This window comes from Bos grunniens, chromosome 9 (genome assembly GCF_055505025.1).
Source record: "Bos grunniens cultivar Pamir isolate PY7600 chromosome 9, Bosgru_T2T1.0, whole genome shotgun sequence".
Taxonomy (NCBI): domain Eukaryota; kingdom Metazoa; phylum Chordata; class Mammalia; order Artiodactyla; family Bovidae; genus Bos; species Bos grunniens.
In genome coordinates, this window is record NC_141173.1 from 20,065,688 (window position 1) to 20,088,296 (window position 22,609).

General features: G+C 39.4%; 1 protein-coding gene across 9 annotated transcripts in view; it reads right to left on the reverse strand.

Moving 5' to 3' along the window:
- Positions 1-12,882, reverse strand: part of LCA5 (lebercilin LCA5) — a 57,545-nt gene extending 44,663 nt beyond the window's left edge. The window contains exons 1-2 of one of the 9 annotated variants that reach the window (XM_086316919.1): positions 12,583-12,879; positions 1,865-2,230 (exon numbers count right to left, since the gene is read on the reverse strand). The gene's annotated coding sequence lies outside the window, so the exon portion shown is untranslated. Of the gene's footprint in view, positions 1-1,864; positions 2,231-9,115; positions 9,191-12,582 lie in introns of all 9 variants that reach the window. The other 8 variants (XM_086316918.1, XM_086316911.1, XM_086316915.1 and 5 more) reach the window with 8 other exon arrangements.
- Positions 12,883-22,609: the final 9,727 nt, after the last annotated feature.

Below are 22,609 nucleotides of genomic sequence, written 5' to 3' on the forward strand. Positions count from 1 at the left end.
GACTAGATATTTAATGACATTAAGGAACTGCTATTGCTTTAGGTAAGATCATGATATTATGTTTTTTTTTTTTTTAAAGAGTCCTTATATTTCAAGGTAGATGTTGAGATATTTATAGATAAAATTAAATAATGCCTGGAGTTTACTTCAAAATAATCCACGGGGAAGGAGGTAAAAGTATATATTAAATAAGACTGGCCATGAGTTAGTAAAACAATGTAAAAACTGTGACAGCTGCGGCTTCATTACTCTAATATCACTGCTTTTGTATTTGTTTGAAATTTTCCTTAGTAAAAAAATATTTTTAAAAAATCAAGCAAACTAGAACTTAGATTTTATTGCCTAGCAATCTCACTCTCTGTTACAATTAGCTATTTGAGCTGAAATCAGCAAAGGCAAGGACTAATATTAGAAATATATAAATCAGTCTGAATCTTTCACTTTGCAAATCATGAAAGAAAATATTTACACACGTAAAAAATTGTCGAAGAAAAAAGGATAATGAATTAAGGCAATTAAGTGGATCCATCACTTATCAGCTGTGCAAACCTCAATCTACATCTAAATCTCAATTTTCTCACCTGTAAAATGGAAATAATAATGGTATCTTCCTTAGAAAACTGCTGTGACAACTAAATGGAATAATTTACTATCCCACAGTAAGCACTTGGTAAATATCAATAATTATATTTATAATACAAACATACAAGATGATCGGTAAGTTCTGATTAACGTTCCCTGTCAATGACTTTCAGTTTTAATTTTAATAGCATAATTAAAAGTTAACTATGATATATGCAAAAATAATAACATATATTTCTGTTTATATGCATACAGCAGAAGTAGTTCCCTATGACCTATCCCCTCTAAGTCAGGAATCCACCTAACTTTTCTTGCAAAGGGTAAGAATCCACAAAAACATTACCTGTCATTCACCTCCTATGTACCAACACTAGCTATCTCCCTACCCACCCCCTGCCCCCAATATATGCATCTTTAAAAAAAAAATAAGGAAATATCCATTGCCCCATTATCCAAGTCTTGTTCCCTGGGACAACTATTTTAATGGCCTATACTTTTTTGCTTTTACTATTTCTTTTTATTACTGAAGTATAGTTGACTTAAAATATTGTGTTAGCTTCAGTGTGTGTACGTGCACGCTAAGTCGATTCAGTCGTGTCTGACTCTTTGTGACCCTATGGACTGCAGCCCGCCAAGCTCCTCTGTCCATGGATTGTCCAGGCAAGAACACTGGAGTGTTGCCATGCCCCTCTAGGGGGTCTTTCCGACCCAGGGAACGAATCTGAGTCTCTTAAGTCTCCTGCATTGGCAAGAGTTCTTTACCACTGGCTCCACCTGGGAAGTTTCAGGTGTACAACACAGTAATTATATATACATACATATATATATTCATTTTCAGATTCTTTTCCCTTACAGGTCATTACAAAATATTGAGTATAGTTTCCTGTGCTTTATAGCAGTTCCTTGTTGGTTAACTGTTTTATATATAGTAGTGCGCTTATACTATTTCTTCAACTAGTAATTTTAGACTATGAAAGATAAGGATTTAACTCACATCTCATTTTTAAATGGCTGCAACATGCAACTACACGTTGGTTATGCAGAGTTTTTTCTTTAGAATTGCTGTCCTTTTTTTTTGAAAGGAAAAAAACATCCTTCTTACCATGTCACTGATATCAATCAGTTTGTTAGTCATTCTATCTGTAGCCTGAAATCTGTTATTCTTCTTAAAGACATTTTCTTCTTGGAGTAATTTCCTATTCTAACTTAAACTAATTACTTTCTACTTGCTGTACGACTGTCATTCTGGAATTATTTCTATTGTACTTCTGTGTTAATATACCTTTTCTAGTAGTCCATGTCATTGTGTTTCACTGCTCCATACTTCCACGCAACTTCTTCTGGAAGGGTTACCTGAAGTGAAAGCTCTGAGTCTTCGTATGCCTGAGAATGTCTTTATTTTGCATCATACTTGATTATTTTTCTAGGTTCCAAATTCTAAGTCAGTCTCTCTCAGAACTTTGGAGACACTGCTCCACTGTCTTTAAAACCTCAGAGCTGCTTATGGGATGTGACAGTCGTTCTCTTATTCAACATATGTTTCTTGTGCTCTCATTAAGCAAAAGAAATGAAAAAAAAAAACAACGAAAAATCTCTGCCTTAAGGAGTTTACACTTGTGTCCACTTGATTCTCATTCTTTATAGAAACCTTTAAAGAAAACAAAAAACTCCTTAGTTGCCTTTAGGACCTTTCCTCTTGCTGTAGTGAAATGTCACAAAGATGCACACATAGGTGTGAGGTTTTTTGTTTTTTTTTTCATTGCGTTGCCCTTTGCTTCCCTCTTCCTTATTGTGCTTAGGTTACATTTTTGATAATTGACTTTCCCTTTACTCTTTTTTAAACTTCTACTGGTAAAATAACAGACTTTCTCTCTTTGTCTTTTTGTTCTATTTTCAATGACATTTACTCAATTTATCTTCATAACCATCCAGGATTTTTGAATTTGTGCAAAAATCTTAGTTTCTAAGAACTCTTTCTTGTTTTGATTTTTTTAAACAATTATTCTATTCTTGCTTTAATGAGGCAATACGTTTTTTTTCTTCCCCTGAGAACACTCTAGACATTTTGTTTAAGATCTCTTCTGATGCAGAAATTATGTTTCACATAGCTACAGTTTTTCACTTTGTTTAGCCTAGGCTTTTTAAATCCTGCCAATTTTATTTCTGTGAATTTTTGGTCACCCATAGGGAAGAATGAACAAAACTGCACGTGAGCATGGCCTCCTGACAAGCACACGTTGCTTCAAGATGAACAGCAGAGAACCAGCACTATACGGGGGACTTACTGAAAGTTAGCAAAGAGGAGGGATTATCTCCAAACACAAATGTCCACCATGGCAACTCTACTTTTTAAGTGTTATCTTTGTTTTCATTTCCAGAAGAAACTAAGTCTGTATTTTTTAATGGGAAAGAGAGGAAGGGGTGAAGGGCAGAGAGAATCACACTGCTGATGTGCACAGGCTTGAGACACAACTATTCCATTGATAGTTTTTCAATTATTCTTTCTTCCCATTTTTAATTTTTCCTTTCTTTTTAAATCCTAAGATTCTCTGAGAATCTGCAGGATACATCAGAATACTTCTTTCCCTCTTGAGTATCTTGTGACATAGTTCTCTCTGTTCTAATCTGTTCCATGCATCATTTCCCTTTCCTGTTTCAGAAATGTGTTGTATTAATAATCTCTCATCCACTGAGGGTACTCTATCATCCTTTCAATGTTAAAGGTTTATTCTCTTTTATCCTTAATATGATTTTAATGTTGTCTCCAACTAGAAGAAAAATACATATGGTCAGATCTACATCTTTAACAGCAAGTATAACTCTTTAAGTAAATGGCTATTTCTTTTAAATTTAATTAGAGGATAACTGCTTTACAATGTTGTGTTGGTGCCTGCCATACATCAACATCAATCAGCCACAGGATGAGTCATCTTTGGCTAATTATTCCTAATAATAAGTCTCAAACTTTTAAGAGAACTTGATACAAGCAATCACTTTTCCAAAGTTTATGAAACTACTATTCAATTCATACACCTATTCAATTCAGTCAACAAAAATTACTAAATTACTAATGGCTACAGATGCCATTTAAAGACAATGAGGAAATTAAGATGAGCAAAACACACTAGGAGTTCCTTTAAGGTAGGGTCTGGCTCTTCCATCAAAGATGGCCAGTTAAGAAAAAATCACAATAAATTATGCTATGTATCCTTTATATATTCCCTAGAAATATTACATGTTAACTACATGAAAACATTTTTTAAGGTGATAAAGTCAGCCTCAGGTTATATATCTAGAGAAAACTATAATTTGAAAAGATACATGCACCCCAATGCTCACTGCAGCACTATTTACAATAGCCCAGATGTGGAAGCAATCTAAGTGTCCACTGACAGAGCAACAGATAGAGAAGATAGAGTACATACACAGAATGGAATATTACTCAGCCTTTCAAAGAGGGAAGCAATGCCATTTGCAGCGGATGCCATGGATGGACCTAGAGATTTATCATATTAAGTGAAGTAGGCCAGAGAGAGAAAAACAAGTACCATACGATGTCACTTACAAGTGGAATCTAAAAGAAAAACGATACAAATGAACTTATTTATGAAGCAGAAACAGACTCACAGACTTCAAAAACAAACTTACGTTTACCAAAGGGGAAACACTGGGTAAGGGATAAATTAGGAGTTTGGGATTAACATATACACTGCTGCTGCTGCTGCTGCTGCTAAGTCGCTTCAGTCATGTCCGACTCTGTGCGACTCCATAGACGGCACCCACCAGGCTCCCCCGTCCCTGGGATTTTCCAGGCAAGAATACTGGAGCAGGTTGCCATTTCCTTCTCCAATGCATGAAAGTGAAAAGTGAAAGTGAAGTCGCTCAATTGTGTCCAACTCTTGGCGACCCCATGCACTGTAGCCTACCAGGCTCCTCCATCCATGGGATTTTCCAGGCAAGAGTACTGGAGTGGGGTGCCATTGCTTTCTCCAAACATATACACATTACTATATAAAAAATAGATAATCAACAAGGACCTAGTGTACAGTACAGGGAACTCTACTCTATATTCTGTAATAAGTGATATGGGGAAAAAACCTGAGAAAGAATAGATATATGTAAACTGAATCACTTTACTGTACACCTGAAACTAACATAATATTGTAAATTAACTATACTCCAATATAAAATTAAAAAAATAAGAGAATAGTCCCTGGAACACTAGACAATATTTTTCTTGCTTCTGATTACTTAGCATCTATGCCAAAAAATGTATCCCATATTTTAAAATATGTATCCCATATTATGTTACAATTCTTCATGACAACAAACAAGCATTCCTTAGAATGTACTGCAATCCAAAGATCTAAGTGTTCCTAATCACTGCAGATGGTGACTGCAGTCATGAAATTAAAAGACGCTTACTCCTTGGAAGGAAAGTTATCACCAACCTAGATAGCATATTCAAAAGCAGAAACATTACTTTGCCAACAAAGGTTCATCTAGTCAAGGCTATGGTTTATCCTGTGGTCATGTATGGATGTGAGAGTTGGACCGTGAAGAAGGCTGAGCACCGAAGAATTGATGCTTTTGAACTGTGGTGTTGGAGAAGACTCTTGAGAGTCCCTTGGATTGCAAGGAGATCCAACCAGTCCATTCTGAAGGAGATCAGCCCTGGGATTTCTTTGGAAGGAATGATGCTAAAGCTGAAACTCCAGTACTTTGGCCACCTCATGCGAAGAGTTGACTCATTGGAAAAGACTCTGATGCTGGGAGGGATTGGGGGCAGGAGGAGAAGGGGACGACAGAGGATGAGATGGCTGGATGGCATCACTGACTCGATGGATGTGAGTCTGGGTGAACTCCGGGAGTTGGTGATGGACAGAGGCCTGGCGCGATTCATGGGGTCGCAAAGAGTCGGACACGACTGAGCAACTGATCTGATCTGATCTGAGAGAATAGAAATTTAGACACTCGTGAAAATTTTCTTTTATAAAGTTAGGTCTTAGTCCTTGTAAAAACACAGTTGCCTGGCTAACACTACTGCCAGAAAAACACAGTTCAAATAAGCAAACAGAAAAACAAAACAAGTTAAAGAACATACACAAAGTATTAGACCAAAAAGATGAAAGGCAAGAAATGGATACAGACAAGATAATGCAACTATTAGAATAATAACTAATAATTTTGCTACAAAGTACAAGCAAATAAAAACCCATGAATTACTACTATACAAGACTGTGTAACAATTTAGCACTGGAAGGAACCCTGAGAAATCGGTCCTTTCTTTGCATAGATTAAGGAAACTAAGACCCAGAAAAACAAAGTGATTTACCCAAGATGGCATTTTACCTAAGGTCACAGAGTTAAATTAGTAAAATATGAAATGGACTACAAGTTTTCTGACTCTTAGTTGAGGGACCTATTCAATATTTCAATAGCAACAATCAGGTGAGAACGACCTTATCTTTACAGGCGCCTCCATCTGCAACCACACGGTTCTGTGGTGCTCTCCTACTAAGACTGAAGAAGCACTGTTGCTCATTTTAAGAGCTAAACTCACCTACCTTCTTCCCCACTCCTCCTCTCCATCTCAAGGACTGTACACCTGCAATCAACCCTCTTTACTGGATCATTCCTACTAACAAAGAGGCTCTAATAAAGCCATTGCTTGGCTCCAGGTCCCTATTGCATCTACAACCCAATTTCTCCACGCCAATCTTCCAATAAAAGACTATTCTATCTATACTAAAATAGTCTTCCCAACCCAGGGATCGAAGCACGTCTCCAGCATTGCAGACAGATTCTTCACCAACTGAGCCACCACGGAAGCCCAATCTGTACTAGAATATTATACTATATGATAATCTAGAACGTTACACCTCTACTTCCTTCCCAACGTTTTTCTAAATTCACACTAGTCAGGTTTTCATTTTGACCATTCCCCCGAAATAGCTTTCATCAAAACAAACAATGACGTTCACCCTGGAGAAATCCAAAAATCAATTTTCTGTCCTATTTGTCCTTGACCTCACAGAGCGTTGGAAAAGACTACCCATTCCCTCCTTCCTACAACACTCTCTTTATAACTTTCATAGCCTCCTCTTTCCTGGTTTTCTCACTGCCTCATTGGCCATCTCTTCGTCTTTTCTGTTGAATCTGTCTCCTCTTTCTGATCTCTAAAGGCTGGAATACACAAGGCACCATGTTTTAGACGCTCTTTTATCTACACTCTCCTCTTAGGTGATCTCATCTAGACCTCACTTACCCTGCCTTCCAGATTCATATATTCACCTTCCTGTTTGACAACTCCAGCTGGGTATCTAAACATGCCAATACAAAATCATGATCTGTTCGCTTTCTACTCCCACCAACTCTTTCCTATTTTTCTGACCTCATTAAATGGCATTTCCATCTACTAAATTATCCATGTCACAAATCAAAGGATCATCCTGGATTTCTTCTTAATCTTACATCCCACAACCAAACCATCTGTAAAACCAGGCTGGTTTATCTCCAAAATATATTCCAAATTGGATGATTCCTTATCATCCCCACTGCTACTGCCCTGGTCCAAACCACCATCTTCTCTCCGCAATAGCCTCCTAACTGATATCCTGCTTTCATTCTTGCTGCCCCAGTTACAGAAAGCTACCTGACACAGAGATCAAACAGCATCAAGCAGACCTTCTACTTAATACCTTTCAGTGGCTTCCAATAGTCATCAGACTCCTTAACCAGACCTGCAAACTCCTGTAAGATCTGGCCCTCCCGCCTACTTCTCCACCCTTACCTCATGCCTTATTTCTTCCCCTCATCTTTTGCAGCCACAGTGGCATTCTTTTGTGCATCTAACGTGCTAAACATGTCACCAACTCAGAGATCTGCTGCACCTTTTACCTAGGACCTTCCCTTAGAATTTCACAAGGGTGAGATTACTCTGCTTTATTTTCTTCACAGACTTCGTTACTATTGGGAATAATCTCACATTTGTCTCTTCCTGTTAAATATAAGACCCATGGGAACAGAAATCTTATCTGTCTAGTTCACCAGAATAATCATAATACCATGTATTAATCTTTGTGAAGTGAATGATTAATCTATAATGCTATTTTGAATATAATATTAGTAGTTTCGTTCAACAAAATGTACCTTTCTATTTTAAAGGAAATTAAATTGTCCCACAATCAACTAATTGTATAAGACTTACATACATCTCTAAAATGCCTAAGAAGGGAGAAAATGAACAAGTCAAAAGTTTTGCTCTGAGCCATTCCCATCATAAAGTTGGAATATTCTTACTGGGTTACTTTTAAATGATGGAAATAATCTATAGGGCTTTAGACAAAATAAATTTCACCTGAGTTACAAACATTTCTATTAGACTAATATAAACTAGTCATATTAAGTGAATAAAATTTTTTTCTTAAAAAATTATCAACAGAGAACACTGAAGATTTATACTTCAGGTACAGCTCTCCAGCTAATTTAAACTAATTTTTTGTGACATAGAATGAGTCAGTTAACAGTTGTTCATCTGTTTCTCTTAATTGTACAAGGGTAACCAGATGAAAACAAAAACTATAAATCTTGTCCAATTTCAATTTCTAAGAATTGTTTATCTTCCAAAAGTGGCCAGGAGTGCTACTGTGGCAATGCTAGAAAGCCATCAAATCTGGCACTTATCATTTTCCAACTCATCTTTTAAAAGTCCCAAGTAGTACATGTCACAAGTCAGAAAAAAGATTACCACAAGCTTCTGCAGTAGCAGAATTGCCTCCTATAAAGGATACACAAATCCAGTTTCAAATGAATCAGAAAGTAAACCAAAGCTGTAGAGTCCACTGTATACTGAATATCATAATAAGCGTCTGATCCATGTGACTTTAAGAAAAATTCATTTTAAGAAAAAGAAAAAAAAAAAAACAACCTATGTAAAATCAAAGAACTGTTAATTTCCTGTCATTTCCCTGTGTTCAGCTTCTTTGCATACAACTTTGCTACCTGGCTACCTCTGCTGCCAGCATGAGTTCACATAATAGCCAACTAGATGAGTGAAATAAAAATAAACCAGGAGAGAAAGATACAAGCAATATCTACCCTCTCTCCCACCAAAACCACAAATAACTGAAGATGAGATTAAGGTAAAAACAATATTGCTGCATTAAAGCTATAACTCTTTCTCTCCTATAAGGGAGAAATGATTAGAAACAAGTAAAGTGTTTCCATTTCTCTACTTCTCGACATTCTAGGATGTTGCTAAGTGGTTCCTTATTCTACATATATTTACACAACACCGACTTTTGGTTAAAAATCAAACTGTGTTTAGGTTTTAAGTATAGTTTTCTAGACTCTAGGTCAGATCACAGTAAAGGTTAGACTTAAGATTTAAGGTATAATCAACTTCTTTTAAATAGCACACTGAAACATGGGTCAAACTAAAGCATCTTAACTACAGTATGTATTCCCAAACTTCAGTCAGTCAAATGAAAACACAGAATATTCATTCATTCGGCATTTACTGAATACCTACCATCAGGCACTGAACTATGGATAAAGCTGGAGACACAAAAATGAGACAACTGATCCCTATTAAGAAACTCCCAGCCTGAAAAGAAAGATAAGTAGTATTAAATACTAATGATAAAGGGAAGTAACGGAAGCTGAGGAAACTCAAAAGTACGATTAGAGGACAGAAGGGAGTTTGGGAAGACTGCCAGAGGATAAAATGCCTAAAATTGAGTTATTTGGTATTAGCAGAGGTCAAGTACAAGTATGATTTGGGTTGTGTATTTGTGTTCTGTGGGGGCAAGATGACAGCTAAGGTTAACAAAAGAAGACAGTTGATGAAGGAAGACCCTATTTCGGTAAGAGGAAACAACATGTGCAGAAGTAAAAGGCATGAGAAAAACTGTAAATAGTTCATGACTGTGCTGTCCAAAACAGTGATGACTGAGAACCTGAAATACAGTTAGTTAGAACAGAAATAAGCTGTTAAGTAAAAAATATACATGGGATTTTGAAAACAATACATGAAAAGAACATAAAATACCTCTAATAATCTTAATATTCAATATGTATTGAAACAGCATTTTGGATATCTTGGGTTAAATAAAACATTATTAAAATTAATTTCACCTGTATGTATTTCTTGTGCTGATCCTGAAAATTATATATACACCTCACATTATATTTCTATTGGACAATGCTGGTTTAAAATGACTGTATTGACTGGAGGTAGTGATAAAGTATTGATAATAATAAGTAAGACAGAGTTAAGTGTAAGAGACCATTACAAGAAGGATTTTTACGCAAAGGAAAGTTATGACCAACCTAGATAGCATATTCAAAAGCAGAGACATTACTTTGCCAACAAAGGTCCGTCTAGTCAAGGCTATGGTTTTTCCTGTGGTCATATATGGATGTGAGAGTTGGACTGTGAAGAAGGCTGAGCGCTGAAGAATTGATGCTTTTGAACTGTGGTGTTGGAGAAGACTCTTGAGAGTCCCTTGGACTGCAAGGAGATCCAACCAGTCCATTCTAAAGGAGATCAGCCCTGGGATTTCTTTGGAAGAAATGATGCTAAAGCTAAAACTCCAGTACTTTGGCCACCTCATGCGAAGAGTTGACTCATTGGAAAAGACTCTGATGCTGGGAGGGATTGGGGGCAGGAGGAGAAGGGGACGACAGTGAATGAGATGGCTGGATGGCATCATTGACTCAATGGACGTGAGTCTGGGTGAACTCCGGGAGTTGGTGATGGACAGGGAGGCCTGGCATGCTGCAATTCATGGGGTCACAAAGAGTCGGACACGACTGAGCGACTGAACTGAAGTTCATTGAAAGCAAAGGATCTTCAATAAGATTAAAATAACCACACCGACAAAGATCTGACAACGATTCAAAAATACAATGATTCATCCTCAACCCAAGAACTGGAGAGCAATAAAGCTTAAGGAATAATAACAACTGGCCTTGAGATCAGGTGACAAATGATAGAAGTTTGAACTAAGGTTCGGTAACTTAGAAATACAGAATGTAGAATTGATTTAGACATGCTTAACAAGTAAAATAAACTGGACTTTGAGGCCAATTATATATGGAGGAGAACGAACCTAAATAAACCCTTGAAAAATTGGGTGAATATGGTACCATTCAACAGTATAGATTTGGCGGGGAAACCTGATGAGTTTGATATCAGACACAGTGAGTTGAGGATGCCTATGGGAAATCTATGTGGAAATACCAAAAAATCAATTATATAAATTTGTAGCTACCTCAAGTGTTCCAGGAAAGAGATTTAAAAAAAAAAAAAAAGCATTGTATATTGACAAAAATATGGAAGGTGGAAGCAAAGATTATCAAAAGCCTGAGAATGAACTCAGCCAAGAAAAGAACACAGAGTGAACAGAAGGCAGAAGACTGAATTATGAGGAAACACAATAATTAAGTGGTGGATAAAGGAGGATTCCATACAGGAGATGAGGAATGACAGGCAGGAGAAGAACCAGGAGAGAGATTAGCATGTTGATCCTAACAGTCCTTCACTGTGTCATACAGAATTATGGTTCCATGATTGTTTAACAGAAGAGATGCGACTCTGACAAAAGAAAAATCACTTTTCTGAAGTCACAGATAGTTTCTGACATCTAAAATGACACTCTGTCAACCTAAGAGAATCAAAACAAATTATTTCCTCTCATGTTTTGAATAAACATGCAAGTCAACATTCAGCAAAATCCTAAAGTGAAATATTTAGAACAGTAATATAAAATTCAAATGTAAAACTACAACTGAAAAAGATTAAAATAATAACCACACTAAAGTGAGAAAAAAAGTAAAGAAATCTTCAGAACTGTATCCTTTTCTGTTTTACTGTTTTCCAAATTGCCTGAAGCCCCTTCAACAACAACAAAAATCATTTTAATGATGACTTTGATCCCAAAGAGATACCTAATCCAAACTCTTAACCTGAAGTAAAGGACCATCATAAACATATAGGTGCCCAAGTGTACTTTTGTAGAGACAGGAGCCAAAACTTTCTTCAGACTTTCAAGGGGGTGCTTCACGACTGAAAATCACCACTCAGAGCAGACTATTTAATATCCAATTCTTTTTTCACTTATGTAGGTATAGATGTGAACAGTCTCAATAAACTTAATCTTCACGATATCTATGCCATTCCCATTCTGAAATGGGAAAATATGATGCTAGTCATTTGTTCCCAGCCAGGAATCTGTTACTAATTGATGTTTGTAGATTATCCACAGCCACAAAGTGCATGAGAGGGATTTACGTTCAGGTGAGATAATGAGAGGGGATTAAGCCCAGGTGAGTCCGAGAGAGCAAATGCAGCTCAGGTGAATCGGACCCGTGTTCTTCACCACTGTTAAAACACTATCCCGTGGTCCTGCCAACTTAAAACACCAAGTGTCTGAGCACCCACTACAACTCATCTACGCCAAAAAGGCAATTTTGGGGGCCAACTCATTCCTCCTCTCATCCCATCTCTGAAGGAGTCATAAAAATTTCACAGCCTGCACCAAAGATCCTCTCCACGGTAACCACTCTTCATTTCCCATCATTTATCATCCCAGAGATACCCAAAGCCTCACAGCCTCTTTCCCCTTCTGGACTCTGGTCCTCCTTTCCCATCTTCAGTCTACAGGCCTCTGGGGTTTTCTAATAACTCTGAACCCCTAAGTATTCCTGCAATGCGTTCCCTTCCTTCTCTTCCCGATCACCAAATCAACCTTTCCCCCCAACTCGTTCCCCTCAAATTCCCCTCTTCCCGGGACCCTCCTAGTGCCGGGCTCGAGATTTACTTTCCTAGGGGCTTTCTCCTCCCCGCGTCCCCAAATCCTCCTCCATTCCTAATCCTTTAACAAGTCCACTCGCAGGCGCCAGTCCACGAAAGCCACCTCGCCAGCGCCCCTAAAGCCCGGCCTCGCCCCGCACCCCCAACTCCCCCATTGTCTCCACGCCCACCCCGAAGCCCACCTCCAACCCCCTCCGGCCCCTCCTCAGCACCGACTCGGCGCCCGCCGCCTTGCCGTCTCTCCGCGGGGCCTCAGCGTCTGTCGGCTAAAGAGGGGGTGGGGGTGCCTGACTAGGCTGCGGGGGGGAAGGGGAAGCTGCGGGGCGGGGGCGGAGGGGGCCGGGGTGCGGGAGGTTTGAACACGGCGCCAGAGCAGGGGCGGAGACAGTCAGCCGTGGGCGGCCGCGGCGCGGCGACCTCGGCTCCAGGGTAACGGAGGCGGAGGCCCAGACTGCACCGCGGGGCGCGCGCAGCCAATGATATGCCCGCCCCCGACCTCCCATTGGCTTCTGGTGCTACTGGATTCTCTTTCCATTGGCTTCGGTGGAACTGGAAGGCGGAAAGATGCGTACAACGGAAGGCGGCCGTTGGCTGACCGCTCTAGCTGTGGCAGCAGAGGAGAGGGGCGAAGCTGTGCAAGCCGCAGCCCAGAGAAGCGCGCCCGGCCCCTTTTAGGCTGCGCGGAGGCAGTCGTGGCCGCAGGAGGGTCTAGGGGCTTCGTGGGTGGCTGGGAGGTGAAGGCCTCTGGTGAAGTGAATTGTAAAAATGAGCCACTGCCTAATTGAAAACACTGAAAATTGTCTCAGATCGCTTTTGGAAATCACTTGGTTTGAAGTTAGAAAAAGCCAGTCGCTTCTCTGTTTTTAGCACTGAAATTGCTGATTTTCAAGAGGATGTAGAGTAACCATAATGATTCTTCTGCCTCGAAGTCCTGGCTTTCGTGAAAGACGAAAGCGCCCCATGTTTTAAAAAGGGTTTGAGATGGAATGACGTATGAAACATTTGCGCTTTTTTTTTTTTTTTTTAAAGAAAACGTCTGTGGCGCATGCCATTAAGAGCTGCTGTAGGCATATTTTCCCTTTAAAAACAATGGACAGTGTATTAAACGGCATTAATTGCGGGAGGCGAGGAAGGTTAAAAAAAAATTACTCTTTGTGCTGAAGGTTCTTTTAAGCCTTTCTAAGCCTTCTGATTATCAAGATGGTTTTAACACCACACTCCCCTGTCTCGCCGTTGTTAAAAGGTCTAAAACTTCCATTCAGCAGACAATCTAATTCTTGAAGGCAAAGGCGTTTCTAATCAACCTTCTGACCATGGATTATGATAATTCCGTTTCTTGCTTGGCCTTGTTTTAGACTTACACTGTTTCACACCTTTCGTTTTATCCTATCAATATATTTCATTTCACGTTAAAGATTAACCCACTTAAACAAAATCATGTGTGCCTGCATGGTCACTTCAGTCCTGTTGGACTCTGCCACCCTATTGTTGCAGGAAGGCGGACCCCTTCCAGGGCCCGAAACTGGGCTCTTGTCTAACAGTGGGACTCCGAGGAGACACATGTGCTGACAAAGCTAGAGATTTTATTGGGAAAGGGCACCCTGGTGGACAGCAGTAGGGTAAGGGAACCCAGGAGAACTGCTCTGCTGCGTGGCTCACAGTCGCCGGTTTTATGGTGATGGGATTAGTTTCTGGGTGGTCTTTGGCCAATCATTCTAATTCAGAGTCTTTTCTGGTGGCACATGCATCGTTCAGCCAAGATGGATGCTAGTGAGAGGGATTCTGGGAAGTGGACGGACACACGGTGTCTCCTTTAGACCTTACCCGAACTCTTCTGGTTGGTGGTGGCTTATTAGTTCCGTATTCCTTATCAGGATCTCCTGTCGTAAAACAACTCATGCAAATGGTTACTATGGTGCCTGGCCAGGATGGGCAGTTTCAATCAGTGTGCTTCCCCTAACACTATGAACCATAACCCGCCAGCTTCCTCTGTCCATGGGGATTTTCCAGGCAAGAATACTGGAGTAGGTTGCCATGCCCTCCTCTAGAGAATATTCCCCACCCAGGGATTGAACCCTCGTCTCTCATGTTTCCCATGTTGGCAGGCAGATTCTTTACCACTAGTGCCGCCTGGGAAGCCCAAACAATATCATAATTAAATGTAATTTTCTCTATGTGCTAATAATTGAAGAAAAATAATTAACTTAGTGAAAATGATAAGTAATATCAGAAAATGCACTGAAATAACTTCATTAATTTGTTTAAATGCTAATACTCTTCATTAAAATATCTCACTAGTTAGTACTCCGTTAAAGTTAATACTACATAGGTTACTAAACTCATCAGTGGATTACTTTTAAAGGAAGTTGTATAGTCAAAAAACATGCTGTAGTTAGGTTTTAAAAAACCCGAAAGACAAAAAAAGTCTCCAGAATCAACTGGGGTTTGCTAACACTCAAGGACAGTTGAGAATGAATGATATTTATTCAGCCATCACAATTTGATAGTGTAATCTCATTCTATCTTCATTCAGATACTAGATGGGTATTGTTATTCATCGTTCTACATGAAGAAAAAGATTCTGTGAGGTTAAAGGACCTACCACTATATACTAAATAGTTAGTGGTTGAACAAAGATTTAAGTCAAGGTAGCTAAATTCCAGGTTTCAAATTTAAGGCCTTTAATATGTTTCACCAACAAGTTGGTAAGAGTTTCTGGAAAGCAAGAAAGAACTGAAAAGTTTAGGTGTCTCCATAAAATTGTCTAATTGGATGTGACACATTTTCAAGATCTTTACAATGTAGAGTTTTATTCATTCTTATCATATTTGAAATAACAGTGACTATCAACTTATTGGACCTAGGAAAAAGATCAAAAGAATTTATAAGCCTACAGAAGTTAGAGATCAGTTCATTCAACTAGGTTATCCCAAAATAGGAGATAATTTCAGATGTTTTTATGTGATTTTACATGATTTTGATATTCTGATACGACTGGAATTTTCTAAGATTATACCATTTGCCATCTCATTTCACTACACTACATAGAATTCTGCTTTTCAAAAATAAAAGGAACCAAAATCAATAAAACTACACCTTTATATTTCTGCCACTTGAAATTATAATCAACAGTAACCAGGCTTTTTGTTTTTAAAGATTATATTTATGAAAAATTTTTCTAATAATCATTAAGCACTTTAGAGTTTATTTTTAATACTCTTGGGCTTACATTGTTATTGCAATATCTCCAGTTTAACTGAATGTTAATTTTTTGCAGTACTCTGATTGCCTTGTTTAATGCTATATGGCCAATGATACAGATGATATTAATGAAAAATTTCCTAGAAATGCTTATGAAAAGACTTATTCCCATTTTCCATAGGGGGAAACTATAAAGTGTTTGAACAATTTGTTAGAAGCTTCATGAAATTAATAGGAAGAGTAGTAAGTAGACTTTGCAACTGTAGACAATCCAGAAAGTACGACTATAATTTAAAATGGCCATACTAGAAATAATCACAAATTAGAAAGTTCACCAGCATATAATTATTCTTAGCTAAAATTCAGGTGTCCATTTATATAATTTAAAAAAAATACTGTCACAGTTTTGTGTATTTTACCTAGATATGTGATACATAATGCAAAATTCAAAAATTCTAAATCTATTCGTGATATATTGCTAGAAAATTTTAAATTCATTAATGAATTCCAGGTAAATAGTAGATTGTCAGCACATAGTATTAACTTTAAAACATAATCTAATACACCAGGTGCTTAAAAGAAATTCAGAGACTTCCCTGGTGGTTCAGTGGCTGAGGATCTGCCTTCCAATGAAGGGGACACAGGTTCCATCCCTGGTTGGGGAACTGAGATCCCACATGCTGTGGGGCAACTAAGCCCCCAAACCACAACTAGAAAAGTTGCAATGAAAACCCAGCACAACCAAAAAAAGAAAAGGAAAAAAAAAAAAAAAAAGAAAGAAATTGAATGGCTTCAGAAAACTGAGATATCAGTTCAGTTCATTCGCTCAGTTGTGTCCAACTCTTTGCGACCCCATGAACCACAGCACGCCAGGCCTCTCTGTCCATCACCAACTCCCAGAGTCCACCCAAACCTAAGTCCATTGTGTCGGTGATGCCATCCAACCACCTCATCCTCTGTCGTCCCCTTCTCCTCCTGCCCTCAATCTTTCCGAGCATCAGGGTCTTTTCAAATGAGTCAGCTCTTCGTATCAGGTGGCCAAAGTATTGGAGTTTCAGCTTCAACATCAGTCCCTGCAATGAACACCCAGGACTGATCTCCTTTAGGATGGACTGGTTGGATCTCCTTGCAGTCCAAGGGACTCTCAAGAGTCTTCTCTGACACCACAGTTTAAAAGCATCAATTCTTTGGCGCTCAGCTTTCTTTATAGTACAACTCTCACATCCATACATGACCACAGGAAAAACCATAGCCTTGACTAGACAGACCTTTGTTGGCAAAATAATGTCTCTGTTTTTTAATATGCTGTCTAGGTTGGCCATAGCTTTCCTTCCAGGGAGCAAGCGTTTTTTAATTTCATGGCTGCAATCACCATCTGCAGTGATTTTGGATCCCCCCAAAATAAAGTCTGCTACTGTTTCTACTGTTTCCCCATCTGTTTGTCATGAAGTGATGGGACCAGATGCCATGATCTTAGTTTTCTGAATGTTGAGCTTTAAGCCAACTTTTTCACTCTCTTCTTTCACTTTTATCAAGAGGCTCTTTAGTTCTTCTTCACTTTCTACCATAAGGGTGGTGTCATGTGCATATCTGAGGTTATTGATATTTCTCCCAGCAATCTTGATTCCAGCTTGTGCTTCCTCCAGCCCAGCATTTCTCATGATGTACTCTGCATAGAAGTTAAATAAGCAGGGTGACAATATACAGCCTTGACGTACTCCTTTTCCTATTTGGAACCAGTCTGTTGTTCCATGTCCAGTTCTAACTGTTGCTTCCTGACCTGCATACAGGTTTCCAAGAGGCAGGTCACGTGGTCTGGTATTTCCATCCCTGCCGGGGTCCAGCCCCGGTGGATCCAGGGAATTCGAAGCGGGGACGGCGTCGGCGAGGATCAGGAAACAACTGCTTAATTAAACGTTAATTAAGGATATAAAGAGTAATAGAATGAGGATAGCTCAGTGAGGAAAGTCAGTGGAGAAAAGAGGCTGAAATAAGGATAACTCAGTGAGGAAATTCAGTGGAGAAAAGAGGCTGAATAATTCAGCCAGAAGGTAAGAGAAAGAACGACATGGTGAGACCAAGTTTCGGTGAACAAGGCCCGCACATATTTTCCAAAGTAGTTTTTATACCTTAAGTTATGCATAGAGGATAATGGGGGAAGGGGTAGAGTCATGCAGCAAGCCAGGCTTTCTTCCTGCAAACTTATCATATGCAAAAGCTTAGGTGATTTGCATCATCTTCTGGCCCGGAGGCCTGTTAACATTTTAAGACCCTTTCTTCAGAAAACTTATTTTTCTCTAAAGTCAAGCGCCACCCTCCAAAAGCATTAGATAAAGTTGCATTCCTACAGAGCAAAGGTGTGGTGGGCTATAACAAGAAAAAGAATTAACTCAAGGGTCCCAGGTTACAAACATTAAAGCTACTATTTACACCAATTATATTAATCAATACACTGCCAGGGACACAGCAGGTAAGGGATATGGAGCCTTAGCAGCAAACATTGGCCCAACAAGTGAAAATCCCTTCACCAATACAATTTCTAATCAATCTTTTAACTGCTCAAAGGAATCTATATTTAGACAGTTTAGAACATCTCATGCCTCTCACAGTTTGGAGGCTCTGAGCAGTCACATGTGGCCGGAAAAACCTATTCAGGCAGGCTAGAGGACTTCCAAGGGAGTTTGTAGGTTGAAACACTGTCACACCCAGGAATTATTAACTGGAGCTGTAAGCTAACTCTTTTTTCAGAGAGAGGTAGTGGGGGACAGCCCCCTGTAAAGTCAGAGGTGTAGGTGAAAGCACAAAGCAGAAAGTAGGCAGACTCTGGTTTTGGGGGTAGATTGCTCGAGAATTTCCAGGGAGACTCCTGAGGCTTGATCCCGCCTTTGCGTATGCCAAGCCTCCTTCCTCATGACCTTTGCCAGGGGCGGAGCTCGCTCCCCGCACATCCCTTTCAGAATTTTCCACAGTTTATTGTGATCCACACAGTCAAAGGCTTTGGCATAGTCAATAAAGCAGAAATAGATGTTTTTCTGGAACTCTCTTGCTTTTTCAATGATCCAGCAGATGTTGGCAATTTGATTAAAGAACAGTAAAATTGGAGACACAGAAAGTAGTCTCTTCGTATAAGAACAAATTTAGTCTGATTGTTGTTATTATTTGCCTTTGCAGTACAGAAAGGCTGATACCGTTTGATTATTGCTTTATTTAAATAAGGACTTCCCTGGTGGCTCAGATGGTAAAGAATCTGCCTGCAATGCAGGAGATGTGGGTTTGATCCCTGGGTTGGGGAGACCTCCTGGAGTAGGGAATGCCTTTCCACTCCTGTATTCATGCCTGGAGAAATCCATGGACAGAGAAACCTAGCAGGCTACAGTCCATGGAGTCCCAAAGAGTTCGACATGGCTGAGTGACTAACATACTTTTCTTTAAAGGATAAATTTTATTTGATCACTTTGAAATTTACAAGTTAATTATTTTGTTAGTGGAGAAAGAAAAGTATTGAGATATTTACTAGTATTTTTATTTCATAATTGGTGAGTAAATCACTAATAGTTTCTCAATTTCAGGGAGTCTATTTGTATGGGGGAGGGGGCTTTGCTTTTGTTCTGCCTGAGTGTGTGAGTAAGTGAAGGTCGCTCAGTCCTGTCACTCTTTGTGACCCCATGGAGTGTAGCCCACTAGGCTCCTCTGTCCATGGGATTCTTTGGGCAAGAATACTGGAGTGGGTTGCTATTTCCTTCTCCAGGGGATCTTCCTGACCCAGGGATTGAACCCTTGTCTCCTGCATTGCAAGCAGATTCTTTACCATCTGAGCTTTGTTTTGCATAAAAAGAACTAAACCCAAAGTTGTTTTAAGCTAGTTTGTAATACATGTTTTCATATTTTGTTCCGCCACAATTACATCTTTAAGTAAGTCAACTTATAGATCAAAATGCTGTCTTCAACACAGTTTTGGACTAGCATTGAGGGAAAATGAAATTCTATTTGTATTCACATTGTTCAATGTGAAAGGGAGAATAATGTAGTTTCCTTAGTAGATAACTTGCCTGTTCTCAACTGAAAATAACCCACAGGAGATTCTGTTAAAATAAGTGACTATTTTTAGTTGACAATAAATATCCTGTGTAAAGAAAAAGTATTTTTACTACTTCAGAGTTCTAGCAGAATAGCCAGCTATTTTTTTCAGTGAAAACAGGTAAATGGCATAGAGAAGAACTGCCATTTGGAAAATGGAAAATCTGAGCTAGAAAACTTCATTCATTCATTAAATACATATTGAGTACTTGGGGGAATACAGAGATGAAAATGAAATCGTTGTATTCCAGCTGCCTGCTATCTAATGAACAAGAAAGGTAAGTTTTCTGATAGCAAGTCCTATGTAATAAGGGCAATTATAAAGATATGCCTAAGGTGCTAAGGGGAGTTGAAGAAGAAACTCTCAACTCAGCCTGGTGGCCCAGATATGCTTCCCAGAGGAAATGACTATTGAATTAGAGTTTATGTCACATAAAGCTAACCAAAAGTGCAAAGATATATAAGGCAGAAATAAATCAGTATATACCCAAGCAGGACAGTGCATGCCCAGAGAGGCAGGGCTGTAAACATCACGGGGAGGGCGTGGGGAAACTTAGAGCATACACTGGGTGAGGGAATGGCCCCCTCTCTCTCCAGTGTACACCTGAAGAGGAAGCAAAGGCTAGATTGTAAATGAATTTTTTTTTTTTTTAATGTATTCATTTGGCTGTGCTGGTTTTAGTTGCAGCACACGATATCTTCGTTGCATCATGCTGCTGCTGCTAAGTCGCTTCAGTCGTGTCCGACTCTGTGCGACCCCATAGACGGCAGCCCACCAGGCTCCCCCATCCCTGGGATTCTCCTGGCAAGAACACTGGAGTGGGGTGCCATTGCCTTCTCCGTCGTTGCATCATGAGGGCTCCCTAATTGCAGCGCATGGACTCTTTAGCTGCTGTGCATGACTTTAGCTGCTCCAAGGCATGGGAATCCTAGTTCCCCAATCAGACTAGCAATCGAATCTGTGTCCCCTGCATTGCAAGGTGGATTTTTAACTGCTGGACCACAAGGGAAGTCCCTAAACACCTTTTTAAGCTTCTGTTTAATCCCAAAAGCCATGAGGCAGTGACTAATAAATTTGGGGATCAATATGATTTGATATCTGCTTTAGAAAGAATTGACAGGCTTCCCTGGGAGCTCAGACAGTAACGAATCTGCCTGCAATACAAGAGACCAGAGTTCGATACCTAAGCTGGAAAGATCTGTGGAGAAGGGGATGGCTACCCACTCCAGTATTCTTGCCTGGAGAATTCCATGGACAGAGGAGCCTGGCGGGCTACAATCCATGGCGTTGCAGAGAGTTGGACACAACTAAAGCGATTTTGCATGCACGCACACTTCACCAAAGATGGTGAGGACAGAAGGGCAAGTATGAACAGTATTTATCCATTACTTGTCAAGGACAGTAATAAGTGGTTTGGTGACCATGTTTGAGATATCTTTGGGACATACATTTCTAACATGACTTAGTAATTTCACTCCAAGGTATTTACATAGGAGCTATAAAAACATATATCCAAAAAGTACTTAATCAGTAGTGTCTATAACAGCTTTATTCATATTAGGCAAAATAGGAAACAATTCAAATATCCATCAACATGAGAATAAAAATTATAATGTAATGCTGGTCATCAATAGAATTAATGACTGATCAACATGGATGAATTTCAAAGACATGATATTGAGCAAAAGAAGTCAGACACAAAAAAATATATATGATGTATATTTCCATGAATCAGTTCAAAACAGACAAAGTTCATCTGTATTGGTAAAAATTGGAACAGTCAGGGTAGTGACTGACTGAAAGGGAGTGAAAGAGAATTTTAGAGTGATGTGAATTTACTATATCTTGACTGCGGTAGTAGTTAAAAGAGTGTTTCCTTTATCTAAACTCATCAGAATTTATACTTAAGATAGATGTCTTTCCCTGTATGTGAACTTAACCTCAATTTTAAAAAATGGCTTAGTTAAAAACAAAAAAGAGTAAATTATATAATAGAAAAATCTAGAAGTAGACCCAGCTCCAAATATGGTGGTGGTTTAGTCCCCAAGTTGTGTCCGACCCTTACGACCCCATGGAGTGTAGCCCCACCAAGTCTCCTCTGTCCATGGGATTTTCCAAGCAAGAATACTGAAGTGGGTTGCCATTTCCTTCTCCAGGGGATCTTCCCAACCCAGGGATTGAACCCCAGTCTCCTGCATTGCAGGCAGAATCTTTACCAACTGAGCCACCAGGGAAGCCCAATTAAATTTTTGTTTCTATTTATCTCTTGCATGTATTTTCTAATGTGCAGGTTTTATATCTGGCAGGCTTTCCTGGTCAGGTTTGACCACCAAAGCTCCGGGCTTACATTCTATTCATCTAACAACCCCATTGGAAAAGAACACCTCTTTTCTGATTGATCCAGAAGAAATCCTGGTATTAAAATCTCTGTTCATACCTGAGCATGAACTAATTACTGTGGCCAGGTGGATCCTTTGGGTGGGGAAAGCAGAAAAGAATTTTCAGGTTCATCCAGAAGAGTTGAGAGAGGTGGTTATCCAAAGGAAAACTGGAATCTTGCTACAAGAAGGAATATGGGGCAAAACCAATAGATGTCCCCAAAAGTGATGATAAACTTTTATTCAAATGGGTTCATAGTGTCTGGTAATTTTTTAATTCTTTTAAGAAAAGCACACATAAGTCTAAGTTCCCTAGTCTTTAATATATATAAGATCAGCCAAACTGGTTGTCTGCTGACCCCTTCCTTCTGATTTATAGTACCTCCACTGTCAAGACTTCCCCATCCATAATTTCCAGGACTTTCCAGAGAGTATCTCATACTTACAACTAACCTCACTGGTAATCCTTAGGAAAGAAAACAGGGCTACTGCCCTGGCATGTGACAATCTACCTCATTTCTCTCTAGAACCCAGCAGTTTTCACTGGTGGCT